General features: G+C 34.2%; 1 long non-coding RNA gene across 1 annotated transcript; it reads right to left on the bottom strand.

The window, feature by feature from the left end:
- Window positions 1-584: 584 nt before the first annotated feature.
- On the bottom strand, window positions 585-10,086 carry LOC135152988 (uncharacterized). Its single transcript, XR_010292400.1, has 3 exons — window positions 9,959-10,086; window positions 8,420-8,495; window positions 585-7,147 (listed from the first exon to the last, which is right to left on the bottom strand). It is a non-coding gene; the product is annotated as an uncharacterized LOC135152988 (long non-coding RNA).
- Window positions 10,087-10,979: the final 893 nt, after the last annotated feature.

The raw sequence follows: 10,979 nt of genomic DNA, 5'->3' as shown, positions 1-10,979 counted from the left end.
AGTTACAGTCCTGTGTGTGGTCTTGTGAATATGGTGCAGACACAAAACACTTAATATATCTTGTAGTAAATTTAGATGGAGCGTGATGAATTTATACCTTAATTAGGCTTGAAACTTTTATTAATTCCTCATGATTTCATTCTCAATTTCCTGCTTTCCTTCTTAGCTATCACTTCTCTCTCTTGAGCTTTCTCTCTCTAAGTTACTCCCTCTGTTTTTTTTTATATGACACTTTTGACTTGGGCACGTACCTTTAGGTGAGTTGACCACATAGTAAACATTATTATTTTTAATTGATTTTTTTTGTGAATTAAAGTTTTGATCGCATATTTTTATTCAGAAAAAAAAAAATTCAAAAATAATGCTTTTAACTACCCGGTCAAAGCACTTAAAAGTGTGTGCCAAAAAGTCAAACGTCATATATTAAAAAACAGAGGGAGTATTCATTATGCTTAATTTGGTATTTCTTTAAGCTTTTTATAAGAAAAAGTCTACCATATTTACTAACAAGGACATAAATCTTATTTATTTATAAATCCAAGTCCTATTGATTTTTTTTTTCTTTATATATATATATATATACATATATTATATACAACTTTTCGCGTTAATCCCGCGTCGCTACTAACTATCGATCTATATTTATCGGACGCTTATTAACTAATATCTAGTCGTCAGAATAAATTCGCGCCCTTAAAAAATTATCATACCATCTTGACTATTATTTTTCGCTCTTAAAATAATCTGAAACAAATATTTAATATCTTAAATCATTGACTTGAGCAAAATTGAATAATTAAATAAATAATTGCGTAATTACGTACTTGAAATTTGAGGTCGTTACAGTCTCTCCTCCTTAAAGGATTCCGACCTCGGAATCATGACTAGCGCTTAACAATTTAGGATGGTTCCTCCTCATTTCGTATTCTAATTCTCATGTTGCTTCATCTACAGCTTGATTTTGCCATATCACTTTAACTAACTTTACTTTCTTATTCCTTAGCTCCTGAAACTTTTAATCTATGGTCTGTACTGGTTCCAGAATATTCTTATTTTCAACTTCATCCCAACAAAGTGGCGATCTACATTTTCTACCATATATGGTTTCAGAAGGTATCCCACTCCTAGAATGATAACTGTTTTTACTAGCGAATTCCACTTAAGAGCAAATGATAATCCCAACTTCCCTTTGAAATCTAACGAACAAACTTTTAACATCTCCTCAACTGTTTGAATCGTTCCTTCTCTATGTCATCAATTTGTGGATAATAAGCAGTACTTAGGTCCAACTTAATCCATATACAATTCTTGAAAAGTTCGGTAGAACCTCGAAGTGAATCTTGCATCTACATCTCATTATTGCTACTGGGACTCCATGTCGAGTCGCCATTTTTTTAGATACACACTTACCAGTCATTCGATGGTGTACTTTTTACTAATTGGTAGAAATGAACTAATTTTGGGAGTCTGTCTATAATAACCCAAATGGCATCATAATTGATCGGATTCACAGTAACTCCACAATATAATTCATTATATTACATTCGTATTTTTAGTCCGAAATCTCTAAAGATTGTATTAATCCGCTTGATCTTTAGTGCTCTTCTTTCATCCTTTGACAAGTCAAACTCTTACTCAATCTGCAATCTCCCTATTCATGTTTGGTCACTAATTGTGTTTCTTAAGATCTTGATACATTTTCATACTTCTCGGGGTACATAATATTTTGAATCATGTGCTTCACTCAGAATCTCCCCTTTCAACTCCAATACTCTAGTAATCCAAATTCTATTAGCAAATCTCTGAATTCCTTTCTCATCCTCTAGACATAGTATCTTTTCTTATGTCAATTCCTTCATTTGCTTCTCCATCACTTTCTCTTGACATCTCTTAATTTTTTTTTTCCCCTAGTTTTCCAGGTTGTAACAACATCTCGTAAAGTCTTTCTCCTTCTAAACTCAAATTTTTATTTCCAACTTTAGACTTTCTATTTCCTTTCTTAATTCTAAAGGTAGGGTTAGCATATTTGATCTTTCTTTTCGACTTAGCGCATCCGTCACTACATTTCCTTTTGCCAGGTCAATAACTAATGGTACATCGTAACATTTGATCAATTCTAACCATCTTCTCTGCCTCATATTCAATATATATATATATATATATTTTTTTTTTGTGAACAAATACTTCAAACTCTTACGGTCAATTATATCTCACATTTCTCACCATATAGACAATATTGCCAAGTCTTTAATGCGAATACAATCACCGCTAACTCTAAATCATGGGTAGGATACCCGAGCTCATAGTCTTTTAGTTGTCTAAAGGCGTAAGCAATTACTTTCTCGTGCTGCATCAATACATATCGTAAGCCTTTGTGAGACGCATCACTATAAATCAAGAAGTTGCCACTTTCATCAGGTAACGCCAATACATTAGTCGTTGTAAGTCTTTTCTTAATTCTTCGAAAGATTTCCTCGCACTTTGGCGTCCATTCAAACTTTTGTCCCTTTCTGGCCAATCGTGTTAATGAGTTGCAATCTTTGCAGGGTCTACCGATATACCATCCTTTGAAACTACATGTCTATGAAATTGTAATGCCCCAACCAAAACTCGCATTTTAAAACTTTCACATACAAGTTTTCCTTCCTCAATTTTTTTCAATGTGCTTCTTAGATGCTCTGCATCCTCTTTTCGTGTTTTAGTGTAAATCAGAATGTCATCAAGAAAAATAATCACAAATTTATCCAAATATTTCTTGAATACACTATTCATAAGATCCATAAAGGCTACATGTGCAGTGGTTAATCCAAAAGGCATTACTAAGAACTCATAATGTTCATATCTGGTTCTAAAGTTGTCCTAGGCACATCTTCAGGCTTAATTATTTAAGTCGATGGTATCCAGATCTTATATCAATCTTAGAGAAGTGAGTTGCTCCTTGCAATTGGTCAAACAAATCATCAATCCTTGGAAAATTATACTTATTCTTAATTGTCACCCTTAATCAATTTCCTAAATTCAATACACAACCTTATACTTCCATCTTTAATCTTAACAACCACACCGCAAATCCTCACGAGGATACACTTGGCCTAATAACTCCTTTTCTAATAATTCTTGTTGCTGACTCTTTCATTTATGTTGGTACCATTCTATAGGGAGCTCTTGATATAGGTTCAGTACTTGGCACAAGGACTCTAGTGGACTCAATCTCCCTATTTGGGGTAATCTCGGTAACTCTTAAAAAACACATTCATATACTCATTTACCATTGAGGTTTCTTCCATTTTAGTACTTTATATCTTTGTATCTATCACGTGCGCCAAATAGGCCTGACATCGGATTATATCATGATCAAAATTTTCTTATCTTGCTTTTCACTTTTTACAATCACTCTCTTTCCACTATTATCACGTATACATTTTCGTCTACAATAAATTTGAGCGTCATAACTCGTTAACCATTCCATTCTAAATATCACGTCAAACTCCCCTAAATTAAAATGAATTAAATCTACTTTGAAAATTTATTTTGAATCGTTACTTGACAACTAGGATACACTTGATCCACATAATTCACATCCTGATTCGCTATTTCCACATTCGTAGATTCTTCTAGAGGTATCGGAACAATTCCCAACTTTTTGCATAAAATTTACAAAATACAATATTTGATAGCGCCGGAAGCAATCAACACACAAGCATCTTAAGGATTTATTATAAGCGTACATGAAATAATGTCGTCATCGACTATAGCGTCTTTCATTGTCACATTAAAGGTGCACGATATTGGCTTGCTTCTTTCTATAGGTATTGATAATCTCAGAATAGCGTTTTCTTTACGTCGCGCTCGACAATCCCTGGCCACGTGGCCCATCTTTTGAGAGTTGAATCGAGTAACAGCTTTCTATTTGCATTTTGAATCATAATGTCTTTTCTGATCGCGGATAAAACAAATGTAGATTCCTGATAGCATGGAAATGAATGCCTCTTCCCATATGTTTTGCATTCTGGTAATAGTGTTCCTCCTTGAAGTAGATTTGAAATTTGTGGAGGCCTGAACCTTTGATTCCCTCCGCGGCTTACTCGATTTCTGATTTGAAGTGTTCCATACTTGTTGAATAGCCTTTTAATAAAAAGTTTCTAAATATTCTAGTCACATATCTTCTTTCCTAGGATATGATCAGGTTATGGTGCCCTCCATTTCTTGCCATTCTTTTCACGGTTGCATAGCTCACTCTCGCTTTCTACGATAGCAGTCTTCTGAACGAGAGTCGTATAATTGTTAAGTTCAAAATAGCTACGCTGCTCAGGATCCAGGGTTTCAATACTTGTTGAAAACGTCGGGCTCTCTTTTCATTAGTATCAACATAGTGTTGTACGAACCTCGCAAGTTATGTAAATTTAGCTTCATAATCAGAATCTAAGTTACATGATTCTCATAGTATTTAGGAAAATGTTTCTATAGGAACAATTTCGTAAAGCATTCCCACGTCATAAAACTAGTCCCTTCTAGACCCATTTTAGCGTCCAATAGTTAGCTTACATGTTTAACACATATATTGCCAAATAGAGTTTTCCTTATCATCCTCAACTCCCACAATCTCAAAATCCCTTTTTAAATTTCTTTCAACCAGGTCCTAGCCTCAATAGGATCCATGGTTTCTTTCAACTCATGGGGTGTATAAACTTAAAAGTTTTTTTTTTTTTTAAAATATAACAAATGATTTAGGTGGTTGGTCGATTGATGCTTCGTTAGTATGGGTTGATAGGTTTGGAGCATGTTGTTGTAAGAGATCAAGGAGCGTTTTAATCAGATCAGGATTGGCTGGAATATTCTCTGGTGGTTTTTTTTTTTTTTTTTTTTTTTTTTTTGGTGTTGACCAATTTCAGAGTCCATATTGTTTCTATAAGAGAGGAACAAAATAGGTTACTATCACATGGTGTAGAGGTTTATTTGAAATGCAAGAATGCAAAATATAGCAACTGTTTATAATGGTGTAAAATTGTTTAATAGATGTTTAACAAGGGTTTTGTCTATGAAACAAAGGGTAGATGGTAAAAACAGTTAAGGTTTAATAATTGTTCAAGGAAGTATATCAACATGCCCAAAGTTTCACATTTATTAGCAAAAGATATGTGGTTTTAGAAATAAAAGCGGTTTTGAAAAGAGGTAGGTATGTGAAAGCTTTTTAATAAAAAGGTGATACAAGATATCGCGCTCAAGGATTGAACAATTTTTAAGTACAAAAGATCATGCATAAGTCATCTCAAAAATAAAACTGTCCATTTCCGCTGGTCTTCATCATATGCACACAAAGTTCGAGGACCATTTTGTCATTATCCGAAGACACAACTGTCCTAATAAGCACTAAGGTATTAATTTAATCATGGGTAATAAGATGTCTAGCTACATCCCTATTTGCTCGAAAGATCTTATGTACGAATCTGCATTGTAATAATAAGGAAATGCAAGGCTCTCATGCTCGTTACCGTACAATGTCAATAGTCATGAATCATATACAACATAAATAGAACTTGAGATGCTCATAAATTATACATTTTATCTTACAAAAGATCAAATTATACCAAAGAAATCCGAACCGTCGATGTTTGAATATCTTTGTAACTTTATACCAAAATTCTTGTAATTTTCAATAAACAACAATGGCTCCAATGTGTCCGAAGCTCGTCGACAAAGTCTGTTGAATATCTATCCGAAGTCTCTCGAATACATAAATAACTATTTGATAGATTCCTTTATCATAATTACCCGAGCCAGGAATCCGAGCTCTCCTGAACAAATATATAATTCTCGTATCCCCAACAATACGTCATTAAAAACTAAAACTCAAAGTAATAGTTCGATAACATCTCATACTATCATACAATGTGAAGTGTGCCGAGAATGGTACTGTCTCGCTCCCAACATATGGAGCATAAAAAGAACTTGAACTGATTGGTGTTAGAATAAAAATTTGGTGTTGAGATTGATGTGGAAATTGGAACAGAAATTGATAAAACAGTTTCAAAGTAGAAAACAAGGAACCTTGTAATAGAAAGATCGTTATCTTAATATAACATGAGATGGGAGCAGAAGTCTTTGGGGGTAGAAATCTCTGGTTGTAACATTCGAGCTCATGGCTTGGTATATGAATATATATGTATGGGCGGAAAATTGCAAAATATGAGAAAAGAATCTCGACAATAGAGGTGGAGTTGATAAAGGTATGGAACTCGAATTGGTACCGATCAGGAGTCAACATCTTAGTGGAATCAAAAGAGAATGATGTAGCCTTTGGAAAAGTCAGCTGATAGTGTCTAAGTATATCCAACAATCACTTGATCATATCTACCCTATGATATAGGTAATAAAAGAACAAGATATGGAGGTAAATATCTGGGTAGTCAATGATATTGTAGAGGTTATTTCTGACAAAAATTTATGAGGTAGAATTGATGCCTATCCATCTGGCATAGCAATAAATACTAGGTAACTAATAGGTTAGGTAACCAATAATCTCAAATGGTGAAGGCTCAATGATTCGTGTTCCCTGAATTACCATCAGTAATCATAATTTCTTCTGATGCGACACTACCAATATTATTCATAAGGATAGGGTGTAAAAGGGTGTCCTCGAAGAAAACTGGATATTAACATCTTTACGGATAATTAAGCAATGCCACCTTAAGTTTCTTATCTTAAAGATACTTGTATACACATATGTGTAATCATAACTATGGGGTTTGATGTCCCACTAAAGATTTCTGGGTTTCATGTATACCCTAGCCTGCTCTCGTAGATGTATAACTATCATATACGTATATCTTATCTCTTGTATTATTGTCTCACTCTCTCGTTATATTCCTAGGTTTCCTGTGTCCTAAGAATATAACACAGCTCTGATACCAAATCTGTAACGCCCCCAGATCCGTATCCCTCAGATCTAGACCGTCACACCCCTTCAACATACCTGTTTTACATTGCATACCTTGCCCCACAAGTCCAAGGTCGATATTAAACTTATCCTCGTCACGGGAACAAGTCTTCCCACCCTTCGTCTTGCCACAGCCTCACGCCTTGTCCTTGTTCGTGCTATTGTGCGCTTCCGGATTATTCTTCTCAATCGTGCATTATTCTGTCTTTACTGTTTAGAGAAAATAAAGAATTGCAAGTATGAGCAATTGAATGCTCAGCAAGTCCACTATGACACAAATCATCACAAGATAAATCACAAAAGGATTTACACAGGTCAATAAAGCAGATTCAAAGGAAATGCTGCAATCAAACACACATACAGAGTTCAAGAAAGAATAAAATATCAATTACTGGTCTCCATCCCAGTGGTCTCACACAAGGCTCGATCACCGCCATTGAGCGAGTACCACCCTGTGTCGCCCTCGCAGCCTGATCGCGACTGTCGAATGGCGCCACCCACAAATTCCACACTTTGCTAGCATAAGGGTTATCATTTTCAACCCTCAAATTTACCCCACATAGAGAATTTACATTTTCCACCACTTCCACGAATGCAAATCATTCGTGTTGACCAGTTTATTAAATTCATCCCTCGAGTACAAATTGGCACACTTCATATTGAATAAATCTTCCCCTTTCTCACAAGAATGCGAACAAATGCATCCTCACAATTCAGAATTTAATACCTCTCGGATTATGAAGACAAGTAATCCGATCATAACATCCCATAACAATAACATAGAACCGAACATGGTTAACGAGCCTTGTATAAAATCGATTAATCATTGTTCTAATTAAAGAATAGAAGTTTAACAGATTGAACGAGAATAAGGAAACATAAGAGGAAATCAATAATCAAGCAGTTTATCCACCTTAAGGTGTATAGAAGGAATAATAAGCTATTTGAAGAGAACATCGGGTTCATCAAACTTCATAAGAAAGAGCGAATCAAAAGATAGGGATCTCGACAACCAAAGTAGCAATATTAGCGAATAATCAAGGGTTGGAACAATTCAATTGAATTATGTTCGTATTGAAACAATAACTCAAAGATATGAACTAGACTTCTCAATTGCGAGCAAGGTTGTATTCAAATATTGAATATGAATTCTGTAACGAGGCAAAGATTTCATAATAGAATAATCATTTCAAAAAGTATGATAGGTTAAACATTTGAAAATTAATGGTATTTCTGGTTTTCCAAAATACTGAGTCAACCCAGAACAATGAGTGGACTTGGATAACTAAGAAAGTTTGTTTTAATAATAATATGAACAAATGTCAAATCTTCTAGTGTCCGTCTCTCCCCGATCTTCTCGAAATATTCAAATATATTAAAGTATCGGGTTTCAAGCATAGAATCAATTATCAGACATAATCACATTTGATAAATCAATAACACAACTTTGGCACATCAAGAGAAGGAATTAAGTGAACTTGCCTGGCTTCCTTTGGTAAATAAAAATATTCCTGTCTCAATTTGGATAATTGAGCTCGCCTTCCGGATAATAAATATTCTATACCACATGAAATAACAAATTTAGTAATTTCCACTTTAAATAATAATCTCGATTAATCTATTATAAATTCATAATTTATAGCTCCCCTTTTTGATAATATTTAGATTATTTTTATCTTATCCCTCTTTTCTATCGATTATCCCTTAAATCCTCGAATAATTGACTTCAATTAAATAATGACATCCCTATTATTAATCTAAGTAATCCACTTGAATCATTTGTTAATCAAAATCTTTAAATGTTGTATTATAAATCCCTACTTATAATTTATTTATTCGCGACAATAATCCACATAAATTTCTCTAACTTGTTCCATTCTTATTATTATATCGATTTCCCAAAATCTCACTTACTCTAAATTGCCTCAACCAATTCATTAACCATATCCATAAATTCATTAATTATTTACTAAATCACACAATGTAGAATTTTATTTAATATTTCTCGAATCCAAAATTAGACTACACCATTAAATCCGCAAAATCATTTACTTAAACTCTCATATTTTACACTTTTACTCATTCTATTATTTAATCCCTCAAATTAATTAAATACTAATTTTTAATATTCTACCCAATCAGAAACTGCCACATCATCATCATCTTCCTCACACCCACCAACACTTTCTCTCTCCCCGAAGTCAACTCTAATGGTGAAACTTTGACCGCTAATATCTCCCTCATTCCTAATCCGTTTTCAACGCTTCAAAAGTCTATTCCATCCATTTTTTCGCAAGGAATCCAAATACGTAATTTAATTTACAATCCGGAAACAAATTCTTACCCAGCAGACTAACTATCAGAACCCATTAACAATCAAATTACCAAACTGCCCCTCCTTCATCTCCCTCATCCTACCTTCTCCTCCCTCACCCACCGCCGGCCGGAATCTCTCCGGCGGTTTCACCACTGCACGACCCTCTCCCTCCTCTCTCTCTCTCACATTCTCTTCTGCTCCATTGCGCTCCGCCGCCACCACCGACATGGCAGAGGAGCTCTACCCATTCCTCACCCGTACAAACCTCTTTCATCCCATACGTGCACAATCCACTCCTCACCGTTCTTCATTGTGCCCTTCCGCCGACGCCGGAGGCCGCCGCTGGCGGGTGGCCGCAGCGGGGCGCCGACCTCCTTTACTTGAGATCCCTCCTCCGATTTGCTCTACTCAGCCTTCCCAACTTAATCCCTCATCCAATCTCATCAAACAACAATCAAATCAACAAAAGCCCCAATTTATCCTAAGAACCCTAACCCTAATTTTTGAGAGTTTTGGGGTAAATCATACTTATATATGTAAATATACAATTTGAGCAAAAACACATCCACATCTCCTACTAAATTAGTGAATATAGCAGTAAAAAGAAAGTTACAGTCCTGTGTGTGGTCTTGTGAATATGGTGCAGACACAAAACACTTAATATATCTTGTAGTAAATTTAGATGGAGCGTGATGAATTTATACCTTAATTAGGCTTGAAACTTTTATTAATTCCTCATGATTTCATTCTCAATTTCCTGCTTTCCTTCTTAGCTATCACTTCTCTCTCTTGAGCTTTCTCTCTCTAAGTTATTCATTATGCTTAATTTGGTATTTCTTTAAGCTTTTTATAAGAAAAAGTCTACCATATTTACTAACAAGGACATAAATCTTATTTATTTATAAATCCAAGTCCTATTGATTTTTTTTTTCTTTATATATATATATATATATATACATATATTATATACAACTTTTCGCGTTAATCCCGCGTCGCTACTAACTATCGATCTATATTTATCGGACGCTTATTAACTAATATCTAGTCGTCAGAATAAATTCGCGCCCTTAAAAAATTATCATACCATCTTGACTATTATTTTTCGCTCTTAAAATAATCTGAAACAAATATTTAATATCTTAAATCATTGACTTGAGCAAAATTGAATAATTAAATAAATAATTGCGTAATTACGTACTTGAAATTTGAGGTCGTTACAAATATCAAATATACTTTTATAAATATGAGCATTTGAATTTATTGATGAGTAGTTAATGTGTATCCAGTTGTAATGCATGATATACAAAAAACTAGAAGTAATAAATGCTCTTAACCTGTGCCCTGAGGGCACAGGTTAGCCAAGCCCTTAAAAAAATCACACAGTTTAAGAAAAGTTGTTGTTCATAAATTAATTGCATTAAATGATCAAAATATGTGGAGTGGGATTGATCTAGGAAATATAAATAAGAGATATGTGGAGTAGAATTAACTTTGGAAATATGATTTTGCATTGAAAGTTGAAGTGGACAAGTAATTTGAAACAAAAAAATTTCTTCGAAGTGGACATGTAAATTGAAACGGAGGGAGTATTTAGTTACCATCATCTGATCATATATGCAAGTTCCTAAGTAGTAAGGTTCATTGAAAAACATATAAAAAGTATTTGATAAATTTGAAAATATTTTTTCTTTTTTGAAAAAATATGTTAAAAATTAGTATTCAGTG

This window comes from Daucus carota, chromosome 5 (assembly GCF_001625215.2).
Source record: "Daucus carota subsp. sativus chromosome 5, DH1 v3.0, whole genome shotgun sequence".
Taxonomy (NCBI): domain Eukaryota; kingdom Viridiplantae; phylum Streptophyta; class Magnoliopsida; order Apiales; family Apiaceae; genus Daucus; species Daucus carota.
Note: the sequence above shows the minus strand (reverse complement) of the source record. Positions and strands in the feature narration are given on the sequence as shown.